At 45.2% G+C, this 12,988-nt stretch overlaps 1 long non-coding RNA gene across 4 annotated transcripts in view; it reads right to left on the bottom strand.

Annotated features, from left to right (window-relative positions):
- The window catches only part of LOC138581119 (uncharacterized), a 137,852-nt gene extending 127,846 nt beyond the window's left edge, over positions 1 to 10,006 (bottom strand). For 3 of the 4 annotated variants that reach the window (XR_011304445.1, XR_011304444.1, XR_011304446.1), the window contains exon 1: positions 9,063 to 10,006. This is a non-coding gene — a long non-coding RNA (uncharacterized lncRNA). The remainder of the gene's footprint in view (positions 1 to 9,062) is intronic. The other variant, XR_011304447.1, reaches the window with a different exon arrangement.
- Between the last annotated feature and the right edge of the window lie 2,982 nt (positions 10,007 to 12,988).

Raw genomic sequence — 12,988 nt, 5'->3', positions numbered from 1 at the left:
AGGGTGTTGGACGTGTCTGTGGTTTCCTCCATGGCAACGGTGTGTAATTCCATCAGTGCAGTCTATGTAAAGAAAGACATTGGGCCTCATTACGACCCTGGCAGTAGGGGGTTAACTGCACCGGTAGAGCTAACCCCCTACCGCCTCATTACGAGGTCTGCTCGTGCGACCCGTTAAGGACGCCTGGTAAAACCAGGCATCCTTAGCGGGTCCCGCGAGCACAGCAGGATGCTAACAACGGGCCTGTCATTAATGGCCCGTTGTTAGCATCCTCCCCATTCCCATTGAGCCCTATGGGGGCTCAAATGGGAATGGGGATGTACTGGGTCCGGGTTCCTTGAATGGGGAAATACCGGGCCCTCCAAGGTCGGAATGGCCCGGTATTTCCCCATTCAAGGAACCCGGACCCGGTACCCAGTACCTGGTATGGGGTTAGCCATGCCGCTAAAAGCGGCATTGCTACCTCCATAATCGGAATGAGGACCATAGTCATTTAAAAAAATGACCTATTTTTAAAGGACACAATGTGAGTTTGTGTTTGGAAAGGGTCCCATTACACTGAACTATTTGAGTATCTCTAAAGTAGGGATACACAAAGTAATCTAAAGTTCAAAAGTTACAAACCACAGTACATCGTGTCACAAAGGAAATTTGTGCAATAAAATATCAATGGAAATATTCCCCAAAAACTGAAAACCGTTCATTATGTTACCTGCCCACAGACTATTTCAATATATTGAGTGGCCATTTATAAGACATATTATACAGGCAAATTTAGAAAATGGTAAAATAAATTAAAAAATTCATTGTACACTACTCACATGGGTCACCGTGTGCTGAGGTTCAATTGCAACTGCATTGGGAAGTAATTTACGAAGGAGTCTGGGGTGAGGCTTTTTAGTGTATTGAGATTGTTCGTACATATCTTCTGAGAAGTGCATGCTGCAGGCGCGGAATTGATTGCCCCTCACTTCATCCAAGACATCTTTGGCTCTGCTTTCAATTTTGGACACTGGAAATCTGCAGCTCAAGAGCCATTTTCCTATTAAATTTTAATCCTTTGGAAATACATGAAGGACTGTACTGCCTTTTAGCATGGCTGTTATTAGTGCAACCCAAAACCATACAAGAAGGCAATGTTGGATTGTCCCTATGATCTGTTAAAGAAATATAAATAAATATTAATATAAAAAAGTATCAAAGTTAGTAAATCAAACATCATATTACTTTGATAATAAAAGAAAATACTTTATAAAAAATGGCACCTAAAGCAAACATGCATTGAAACCATGCACTGCGAAAGATAACATTTGGAAACAATACTCTGTAATGTTATGTGCTAATTACAGAGATAAAAATGCATAGGACGGTTGATAATGGTGTAGACTTTTTGAATAAAATAAAATGAGAAGAGGGTGTACATTGAATATAAAGCAATAGAATGTGGCCTAGCAGGTAATGTTGACACTACACAAAACAATAGTAAAGGTTACCCTGCTCCCAATTTACCTCTCCTACCCCCGCTAGCCGGGACCACACTGTCACCTTTTCCTTCCCAATCCCCCACCCGTTCCACTCCACAATCCCCTCACCATCCCCTCTCTGACCCACTCTTCCTTGCTCCCAATTTACCTCTCCTATCCCGCTAGCTGGGCCCACCCTGTCCCCTTTTCCTTCCCAATCACCCTACCCCTTCCACTCCACAATTCACTCACCATCCCCTCTATGACCCACTCTTCGGTGCGCCCAATTTACCTCTCTATTTTGCTTTTCAGACACGTGTAACAACCTCAGAATGACTCACCCTATTACACGGGCTAAAAGTTCAACTCAGGAAGGCAATAATACACACTTAGACCATCATTTAGAAAATGAATGGCTCTTTACAGGCCCTTTATTCACACGTTACAAGCATACATATAACTGTAAAATACATGCAGATGATTACATATGAATACATGAAACGGGACAAATACGACAAGTATACATCACTGTTAGGGCAGTTGTAGGACAAAGCTTCATCTCAGCCACGACGATACTACCCAGTCGCAAGGAAGGCAGGCAGAGAGATCACGCATCAACTATCGGGTTCTGGAGCAAAGCGTCCTCCCTCTCAGTGAGACTTCAACACCCAGGGTTTCAATTCTCTGTCTCCTCATAGGGATCTTCTCCACTTAAGGGGGACAAATCCCGCCCCTCATAGGTTGCAGACTGCCCCCGGCCGAAGGGCATGGGAGGCAAGAGTGGACAAATCCAGACAGTGGAAACACCCAGCTTGTCACTCGCATTCTTGTTCCCAGCAACCCTTATCAATGCACCTGCTCATCCCTGAATCCCCTCTAGGCTCGTCCTTGACTGAGCAAAACGACAACTACCCTCCATAGTGAGTTCATCTGCTTCACGCTAAAATATTGCAACCGTTGCAGAAATCATGTCTGCCTTCTAACTGAGCTCACAGAAATGTAAACTTTCATTGCGATTTGGAAGTGAATGCCCAAAATGACGGTGCACCGGTGCCATGTTTTAGCCCATTTTTGCACACGCACTGCACTCTCCTACCCTGCTGGCCTGGCCTGCCCTTTCACCTTTCCCTCCCCTATTACCCCATCCTCTCCACTCCACAATCCACTCACCATCCCCTCTCTGACCCACTCTTCCCTGTGCCCGACTTACCTCTCCTACCCCGCTGGCCCGGCCCACCCTGTCCTCTTCAATGTCCACTACTGCGCGGAAGACATTTCCACTGGATTACGTGTGACACCTCCTCTGTGGAGTTCCTAGAGCAGAGCTGCTCTGATCACTACAATGTTGGCTTATGTGCGTGTTTCTGGTTGAAACACCATGTTTCTGCAATAAATACAATACCCAATGTCAATAGAGTGTTGGGTAACTGAAGCACTTTCAGAGGAAAAGTTATTGAGTAATTTGGTGTCATTATGTCATTTGTAATTGGTATTTAAGGCCAAGTTGCACAAGAAAGATCGAAATTGCATGGGTCCTCTAGGAATTATTTTGAAATCTCTCATACATTGTCAGCATGGGGTGTACAGGCATTGTCAGCAGTTAAACTACCACGGTTTAGCTAATGATAAATATGTGAACAGTAATTTTGTAAAATACCTCTGCAATGGCTTTTACTATGACCCCTTTAAGCTAAGGTGACCGGATGACTCCATGTTATCCGGGACACCATACCCGAGTACCAGGCTTTTAGGTCTCCATTGATTGTATTGTGGGAGTTGTACTCTCGCGTCATGTTCATTGAATAAAATAGTCTCCAGAAAAACCAAAGCTAAAGCAAAGCCCAGCAGGGGTGCTGAGTACGCAGGTGCACGGGCAGCCCCGGGAAACGCAATCCGTGCAAAATATCAATAGAATTTCACTGGCACTTCACTTAAATCTAGCTGACAACCCCCTCGACCCCTGCCTCCTGGCAAATTCATAAATGGGCCCCCCTGAACCCGGGCAGTGAAATTGAATGTCCCCAGTGACAATGAGTCTTCTGGTATTATTACTACAAATCCAGATTATCCAGTGCCCATTTATCCTTAAATGTTTAGGTGCGATGCCCAGTTTGAGAATAAAGAACCGTATCAGGAGTAGATGTAGCAATGATTGTAGATCATTATTCCAAATTAGAAATACTTTTTGGAGGTGTGGCTGATTGAACACCAACTCTTAATCTGTTCAAATTATATTGCGGTCAAATTGAGGCCGAACAAGGCCAATCACATACTTTTCCACATTTCTTTTCGGATGGATGAACTATTGTTTGATCCCAGATGTCCTCCTGCAATGATTTAATGGTTCTACGTTGTTTCCACGCAGGCCGATTTCATTGAAGCCCGATTTTCTGGCCTATCTTCCCCTTTCTCCGCCCCATTTCCTGTCCATTTCTGTAGTGGGGGAAACCCCCAATACCCCCGATCCCTCCTCTGCCCATCTTCACTTAGGTCCAGTCCCAGTCATCTGCTCAGTGGGTGACACCCCCGCCACATCCATCGCCTGACCCGCTCTCTCGCTCATGACACAACCCACCATTAACAACAACCAGAGACAGGGAAAATAAGCTCAATGGGACTACATTGGTGCGAGATAGCTCCTGCCCTATAACCAAATATCCTGCCTAATCCTATCCTGCAACCCAACATAAACCACTACCAGTGACCCGGAAATCCTTCCTCGAGATGCATAGTGCTGAGCTTAAGAATAATAAACCTCTGACCGAGCAAACATATCTTACTCTACCCCTAGCTATGAATCTATCTCAGAGTACAGCTACCGCGAAGCAAGAGGATGACCACTATCAGTTCACCCAGATCTAGAATGTAATCCTGTAACAGTGGGCTCACAAGAATAAAAGAACCACTCCAGACACTCACCTCTCCTACCATTAGGCTCACTCTCTACTCCACACCAACGCACAATAGAGTGCAGCTACACCACTCGATCAATTTTGCCTAGCTGCTCACATACGAACAGTACCCCATGAACACCTCAACATCCTGCTAGAAAGTAGCTATACCCCATGAAATAAATTGCCTAGCTGCACACATAAACGTCCTACACAGGCCTAATGCCGCCAGAATGCAGTCTCGGAGACCAACCACCAGACTGCAAACATTCAACTGATCTCAATTATTTATTTATTTATTTATTTATATTTGTAGAGCGCACAACAGCCCAATGGCATCGTGACGCTTGTCACAGTGAGAGAACAGAGCTTAGTTACATGTAAAAACAGACATACGTATTGCACATTTTGTACAAGACAGTTATAGAGGTGAAAGATGAGAAGGGGTGGGAGAGTAGATAGTTGAAGAGTTGTTAGTTGAAGAGGGAGGTTTTCAAGTTTTAACGAAAAGCAGGGAGAGAAGTTTCTGCTCTAAGAGCAGTGGGGAGTGCATTCCAGAGCTTTGGTGCTAAATATGGGAAGCCTATCCCTCCTGCTTTAGCCCTGTTGATGCGTGGAACAGTGAGTTGATTGGTGTAGCATTTTCTGGTGGGCCTGGTTGCGATAGATCTGGATATTGTGTCTGAAAGGTAAGATGGTGCAGTAAGGCTAAGGCATATGTGTGTAGTAGTGAGGATTTTAAAGGTGATGCAGTCTTTGATTGGGAGCCAGTGAACTGTCTGCCTTGCATGTGAGATGTAGTCTCTTCTTGGGATACTTAAATCTGCTCTTAATGAATTGTTTTGGATGATTCGGTGTCTATTTATGTTTTTAATAGAGGTGCCAGCTAGGAGAGTGTTGCAATAGTCAAGCTTAGCACCTATGGTGGCTCTGGCTATTGAGAGACAATTGTCCTTTGTTAGGAAGGGATTTATGGCATTAATGAGTTTGGTGCTTAAGGCGGAGGCAGAGACAATAGCACTGACTTGCTTGTTCATAGACAGTGTGGCATCAATGTGAACCCCAAGTGTCTTGACAGAAGATAGGACTGGGATGATGCAGTTGTCAATGCTGAAGTTGGAATAGAGACAGTCTAGCTTAGCTAGAGTGGACCTTTGGCCAAGAATAAGAATCCCTGCCTTGTCCCCATTGAGGCATAAGCCATTTGTGGCCATCCATGCTTGAATGGTGGAATAGATTTGACGTAACGCAGTTGCGTCTTGGTCATATGTGCCTGTTAGAGGAAGGAGCACCTAGGTATCATCAGCATAGTTTGTGTGTGCGATCCCAAGTGCATCAAGTTTATCAAAAAGGGGCTTGGTAAAGAGATTGTATAGAGTAGGGGCAGTACAGGATCCCTGTGGGACTCTGCAGTGAATGATAGTGGGAGCTGAATTTGCTGTGTTTGAGAAGGCACATCTAATGTTATGATGCAGCTACCATCGGGCAATCGCATCAGCTGCTCACATGCTGAGTGCACCCAAGCACCCTATGCTACCATACTCTCTCGACTGACCTGGACTACGGTCCCCATGGGCGTTCAACCGACAAGGGCTTTGAGATCATAACAATGACATGATATGGCATTTATAACGCGCCTACATACAAGTGTTTCAAGGTATACAGAGCGCTATATAAATGCCAAATAACAATAACATACACACACACAGGTACACCCACACACACACACCAAAACCCCTCCCCAAACCTCCTCCTCCTTACCTGACAGTCATCACCATGTTCAGCCCACTTCTTCTATGCGCGGTAAACGCATGCGCAGTTCCCTGAAAAACTGCCTTGCGACGAAAGCAGCCTTTCAGGGAAATTGCTGAGAGGAAAGTGGGCAGAACAGATTTAATATTGCATTTCAATGAAAAAGCAGCTCACAGTGCTCAAGATAGTCCTTGTATCCTTTTAGCATCAGTCCTCTGGGGAGCACCGTAGTGAGAATCGCTAGTCCTGGCTTTGAAGACAGCAACATATTGTATACTCCCTCCTGAGCCTCTGCGTCGCAGTATTCAAAATGCTTTTGGCTAAAAAAAGCTGGGAGTAGATACAGGTGAGTCTGATGCCATGGGGTCAGTTGGAAACTCTATATTTTCTGCTAGATTGGTGATTGGTGGGAGGGGGAGGAGCAGGTGCGAATCCCGAGGTGTTGATGAGTGCAGGCCGAAATTATCCAATTCCTGTCTGCTGGTCTGTTTCTAGGTGGTTCCTAGTGGTGAAACGTGTGGTAGTATAAGTGACCTGTTTGATTTGCGACCAGCTTAGGTATAATAGTAGAGCAGCTTGCCTAGATGATGAGTTTATGTGCGGTAGTAGTGGGGAAGCGTGTGTAGGGTCATGCAGAGAGCTCTCCACATTTGTGTTGTGGGTCAGTGAGGTAGAGAGTCAGAGGTGTGTAATACTTCCGTGTATGCAGTAAAACCTGTGAAGAAGAGAGGTGAGCGGGCCACTGGGCGGAGGGATTCCTGGCTTTAGGCTTAAGTAGCCCAAGGGGTTCTATGAAATAAGAGAGGACTAACTTCAGATGATGTGTCTGGTTTGGACGGCGCTTGAATGAGACCAGGCTATTTGCATAGGTCTCTGTGCCTCAGCAGTGCTGTTGCCGTCTCGAAGGGCCTGGTTGAGATCAAACTGACTGGGTCCAGGCCTCGGAAGCTCTTGGGTCGTGCCCTCAAGCTCAAGGAAAGGTCTTGGAGTCCTGCTTCGGAGTCAAGATGGTGCTTTATGGTGACCAGATTGGGTCCTGTCCTTGGAGCATGGGTATCAGTGTTGTTTTGTTTATTATGTGGTTTAAATGAGCTTGAAGGAAGTCTCCTGGGTAGGGTGTTCCATAGTGTTGTTGTCAGGAATGAAATGGGGAGCCGTGCTTGGCATTTCGGTTGACGCGTGGGACTGCTACTACAGCAGTATCGTATGAATTACTTTCGCTGGACACAGGGGAACTTGACATCTCTGCATTAGAGGACTGGTCTTGAAAACCTATACAAGCCGCGGACTTCATCAATCTCTTTACACTGAGTGTAGAAACAGCTCAACATTTGATGATATTAAACAGGTTTGCCAAAGGGTTCACGTCATCGGTGACACCACCTTCCCAGTCCTTGACAATCTAGACGAACTGGCCCTTTAGTCCAGCCAAGCCCGCTTTACATTGAACTATTCGGTAGGTTGTTAAATGAAAACCTAGTGCTTGAGACAAGGTGAGTCTTCCTGCGTGGGCTCTACTTTTAGCTCTGGCACTTGACCTTATTTTAAAAAAGTGGTTCGGGTTGCAAAACAGAAATGATCTCACACCCTTTCGAGAAGCAACCAGGAAAGCACCGTGAAAAGTTAGAAAAGTCCCCTACAAGCAGGCCACGTTTGTCAATGGCCCAATGGCCTGTTCTACTATAACAAAAATATCAGGTTTGTCAATTACTAGCTCGACAGAGACCTCGTGTGGTTAAATTTGGAAGAACGTTTGCTTCCTAAAGTTATGATGTTGAGTCCCTTCAACCCTGTGCTTAATGATATTTTAAATGTGTTATTCAGTTATAAAAGGAAATAAAACCACAAGCACAAACATTTTGGGGTAAAGCAGTTCAATACAATGCAAGAAATGAATACAGTGTTTCACTGTTACATGACTTGGGGTCAAGGATGATTAACTGTTCAGACCCACCTGTTTATTTTTAATATATACGTACGTCAGGGCCAGTGGTGGCTGGTGCATTTTTTAATTGGAGGGGTGTAAATATTTGGCACATTTGCAAGTCCCCAATAGTGCACCGGAGCAGTCCCCAACACATTTTCCATGATGCCTTTCCCCACCATATACGCCACTATAAAACACATGTTCATGCTGGCTGTGCCTGTTCATTTCCACGTGCCAGGATTCCCAAATAAGAACATACTCATGTCTGATTTGTGTATAATGCCAGTAATTACATAGATAAAAACATGACCTTGCTGCCTCTACTAAAACATGCCAGTACCCACCCTTAGGATCATACTGCTGTTGGCTTTGCCATTATAAATACTATGCCACAATAAGAACATAGGTTGAAACTCAGTGCTCCAGTACAGGCAAGTCCAGACATGTAGTAACACTTATCATGTTTGCTTCATCATAGATGCCCAGTTAACAATGCCATGCCAAAGTAAGATATTATAGCTATACTGGCTATATCAAGTCGGGCCACATAATAGCACGTGCTATGCTTGCTTTATCATAGATACATGCCATTAAATAATGGCATGCCACAATGAGAAATGACCAGGCTGCCTGCACGAAAAGGCAAGTTTAGCCATGTTATAACACTTATCACGGATGCTATATCAACGTTAAAACAAGTATTGTAAGTGTTTTCACATGACTAGACTGGCATTTTGGTGCAACCAGTCTAGCCATTTCTGACTGTGACAGGACATTTTCTACTGGGCATCTATGATACAGTATCTCCTAAAATCTCTCCTATCCCCACTCCCTTCCCAAATCAGTCTCGTGGGCTGGCACACACCCAACACAAGCAAACACATTTACAACACACATTTACATACATTCACATAGCATTCACACAGACAGCATTCATTTTAAAGAGCATTCACACAGCATTCACTCACTCATCCAAACCCATTCACATTCTGTCAAGCCCCGGGGAATCTTCCCTGTACTCCTCCTCACCTGGGTCTTCGATGGAGCTGTCTTGGGTATCAAACTCCTTCTTCCGGCGTGTCCTTCTCTGCTCCTTTGACTTCTTTTCTTTCTTTTTGTGCAAGTAGGGGCGAGCTCCCTCGGAGGCCACCTTGACAGGTATGGATTCCAAAGCTAAGGGACCCCAGAGGAGCAAGCCCCCAATCAGGGAAATAGCCACGTAGGCACAAAAAACCCTGGATAGTAGCTGGTCTGATGTTAGTAGTAGAAGAGAAGCAACTGGTGGTTTTGAAACAGTCTGCCTTCCCAGCCAATGAGTCTCTTTCCAGGAAGCACACAAAAAATCCGGAAGGGTAATGGAAGAACAATTGCAGATGTCTGCTCAAAGTCTGCAATAGCGAAAGCACAAAGTGGCGGCTCCCGGCAGGATAAGGAAGCAGCCAAAGAAGGTTACGCCGCACACAGATGGCAGAGGGCTTGTCTAGGAAGGAGAAAAAAGGTAAGGACTATAGAAATAAGGAGTTCCGCAAAAGGAAAAAATAGCAGAATATGTAAGGAGAGAGCTCGAGAGTATCCTTAGAGCGGGATAACAACAAAGAGGAAAGACAGATGGGAGATGGAAGAAATACAAGAACCGAAGCGATAACAGGGTAGAACTACGAGCAGTACAAAAGGAAAAGACAGGTGGGTAATGATAGGTGAAAGCCGTATGATAGCAAAGATCCGAGGGAAAGTATATAATAGGAACTAGTAGATACGAAAATGCGGAAGTGACCGACAAGAAAAGTGAACGGAAAAAAGGTTGTTAGAAAGCAAGAATTCCTACAAAATTTACCTGAAAGAGGAATGAACACCCGAGCGTGCAGAAAGACAAAGAGGGAAACGAACGGGAAGTTTGGGATATAACAACAAGTGAAGTAACGAGAAGTATAGCAGGAACGCTGATAAAACAGATACCGGCGGCACTAAACCAAAGATGGATACAATGCAAGGAAGCAACAAACAGAGCACAGTATTATAGGAGCGACGGCCATCTTGAAAAGAACTAGACCTCCAACCTGGAACAATGGGAGGCCATCTAAGGTGTGCTTCCACCTTTGCCAGCACTTCCAAGGGCGGTGCATGACACGTTCACTCACACTTTCATACAGCATTCATTTGAAACAGCATTCACTCGCTCATTCAAACGCACATTCACGCAGCTTTCACTCGCTCATTATACAGCATTATTTCAAACAGCATTCACACTGCATTCACTGGCTCATTTCAAACACGCCTTCACATAGCTTTTGCTCGCTCTTTCACATCAGAGGCGTTGCTAGGGGGGGCTAAGGGGGCTATAGCCCCTGATCTTTTGGTTGCAGCCCCGGATAGAATCTTAGGAGCTACAACCAAAAGGCTAGCTAGCCCCCAGTCCCGACAGTTCCGACATCAGCGTAGCCCCGGGTCTTTTCCAGACCTAGCAACACCCCTGTTTCACATCATTGACTCACTCATTCAATAACAAATTCACTCGCTCATTCACACATGCATTCACCAAACCACCAACACATCGGGCCTCATTCTGGGTTTGGAGCTAACCATGGAGTAATTAGCTCCATGGTTGCCTCCGAAACCGTCCCAAATCCGGCATGGTAAATGGAGTAATTTTCGCTCATTCACACATGCATATATACACACACATCCACAATAAAATACATATACAACATTACATTAATTACATTTTACACTTACCGCAGCCCTGTGTTGGTTGCTGGTGCTCCCTGAGGCCGACTCTGCTACAACGGCCCTCCAGCTCCCCAACTCAAAAACTGGAACCAAGAAGTGCCCCTGAGCACTTTGTGGTTCCTGCAAATGCGAGCAGGAGCCGGAGAACCCTTTTTCCAGTGCCCCATTGAGCCTGAATGTGGGGGCGATGCACGAGCACCCATTCGCACATTCAGACTTGCAGTTCCCCATCCTGCATCCCCAATGGGCCATGCAAGGCTGGGAAAGCAAAACACCCCCAGCCTTCCATAGTGCATCGGACATGCATGCTGGGGAACATAAACTGTCAAAAGGAAACAACATTTCCCATTGACAGTTTAACCCACGGCTCCTCCACAATGTGCAAGGATTTTGATGAGTGGGCGTTGCCTCGCCCATTATGGAAGAGCTGCTCCCAATCAGACCTGTAAAAATTAAAACCACTATGTGAATTGAGAGTCGTCATTTTAACATCCTTCTACTTGCCTGAATGGACCTACAATGGTGGATAGTAGTAGTGCCCCATGCAGGGGAATACGGGACACTTGCGCGACACCTCTAACCATGAACCTTTCATCCTCACCTGCCTTGCTGGTTCCGTCGCCTTTTAACTTGAGTATGTGATTTTGATTGGTTGATACTCTTTTTCTGCTGTCTATCTGTTTTTAGGGTTCTTTTGGTTTCTATCACTCTTTGGGCCTCATTAGGACCCAGGCGCTAATGGGTTAACGGCGCCGTAAAAGGCTACGGCGCCGTTAACCTATTAGCGCCTAATTACGAGGTCCCTTTGCGGGACCCGACCTTAACAGCTGGTTTTACCAGCCGTTATGGACGGGACCCGTTAAGGGACCTTGGAGCTAATAACGGTACTGCAATTTGCGGCACCGTACTTAGCGCCTTCCCCATTCCCATTGAGCCCTATGGGGCAAAAATGGGAATGGGGAAGGGCCATGGAGGAAGGGGGAATTCCCGCCCCACCAACCTTGTAATAGGGTGGTAATTCCCCCTTTCTCCATGGCAGAGTCGGTAAGTTACCGGCATGGACCATGGTGCTATTAGCACCATGGTCCAACGCCTGGGTCGTAATGAGGCCCTTTATCTTGATTGTGTGATTTTATGGTTTGAATGTTTTTATGTTTTAGCGATTTTTTTTTAATATACACATTTTTAGCCTTTTTCTGTATTTTATTGTTATTGTGTTACTTTTCTTACTATTGATGCATCTTGTGTTGTTGGTTTGCTGTAACTTTGTTATAGCGCCCGTAATAAACAAAACTAAACTAAACTAAACTGGTCACTGCTGATAACAGGTGGATATTCAAACTGCCCCTCTGGTGCAATAAAACAAAATTAGGGCCCGATGTAGGGGCAAGAATCAGTAAGGCCACCAAAATGGCAGTGGTGCGCTATGTAAGACCTCTTTAAATTACCTTACTTGATGTTACAGTATAGTTCTCAATATTGCTCCGAAGATGAACAGTATTGGCTTGTGTCCCCAGATATCATGATGGGGGCAATCAATTATAAGCCATCCTTATCATATCTACCAAAAACCATAGAATCCATCCATACTGTGTCAGTCTGAGAGCGCATGCAACCTTGACAGCAAACAGCAGTGACCTCTTAGAGCATTCTCTGTGAAGGGAGTCTATTCAATAGACTATCCCTCTAGAAATGATTTCAAACCACACCGATCCAACCACCTTTCCTCGCCATATTTATGCTCCCTTGTTCTGTGGGTGGATACGTTAAATGCTAACTCCTGATCTGGCCTATTTACGCTGTTCAAACCACCCTCCCATCCCCAGTTTCTACAAAGAAAATTGCCCTAACGCAAGTCTTACATTTCACTCATTTACATAGATAAAAACCTTTTTTTTTTTAGCTTTGGCTATTATGTGGCACTGAGAGAGCTGCCTTTCAGCTGAAACTATTGTCATGTGAAGTGAAGATGGGAGAGAGGAGATGTGAGGAGGGAAATACTGCCTGTAGTTGTTGTTCGTTTATTCACCCAACCATTGACCATCTATGGTAGTCTCTATGGCATTTCCACCCACTACCTGCCTCTCTGCGCCCCAAACACTTTAACCTGGGATCTCTTTGAGTCTACCTTTGTGCTTTTTGGGCAGACTCTGTAACGATTTAAATGCAGCTATAAACCAGCAAAACTAGCTCCTGATGTATGACCGCTATATTAACCAAGTGTTCCT

This window comes from Ambystoma mexicanum, chromosome 3p (assembly GCF_040938575.1).
Source record: "Ambystoma mexicanum isolate Mex_15411 chromosome 3p, UKY_AmexF1_1, whole genome shotgun sequence".
NCBI lineage: Eukaryota > Metazoa > Chordata > Amphibia > Caudata > Ambystomatidae > Ambystoma > Ambystoma mexicanum.
Note: the sequence above shows the minus strand (reverse complement) of the source record. Positions and strands in the feature narration are given on the sequence as shown.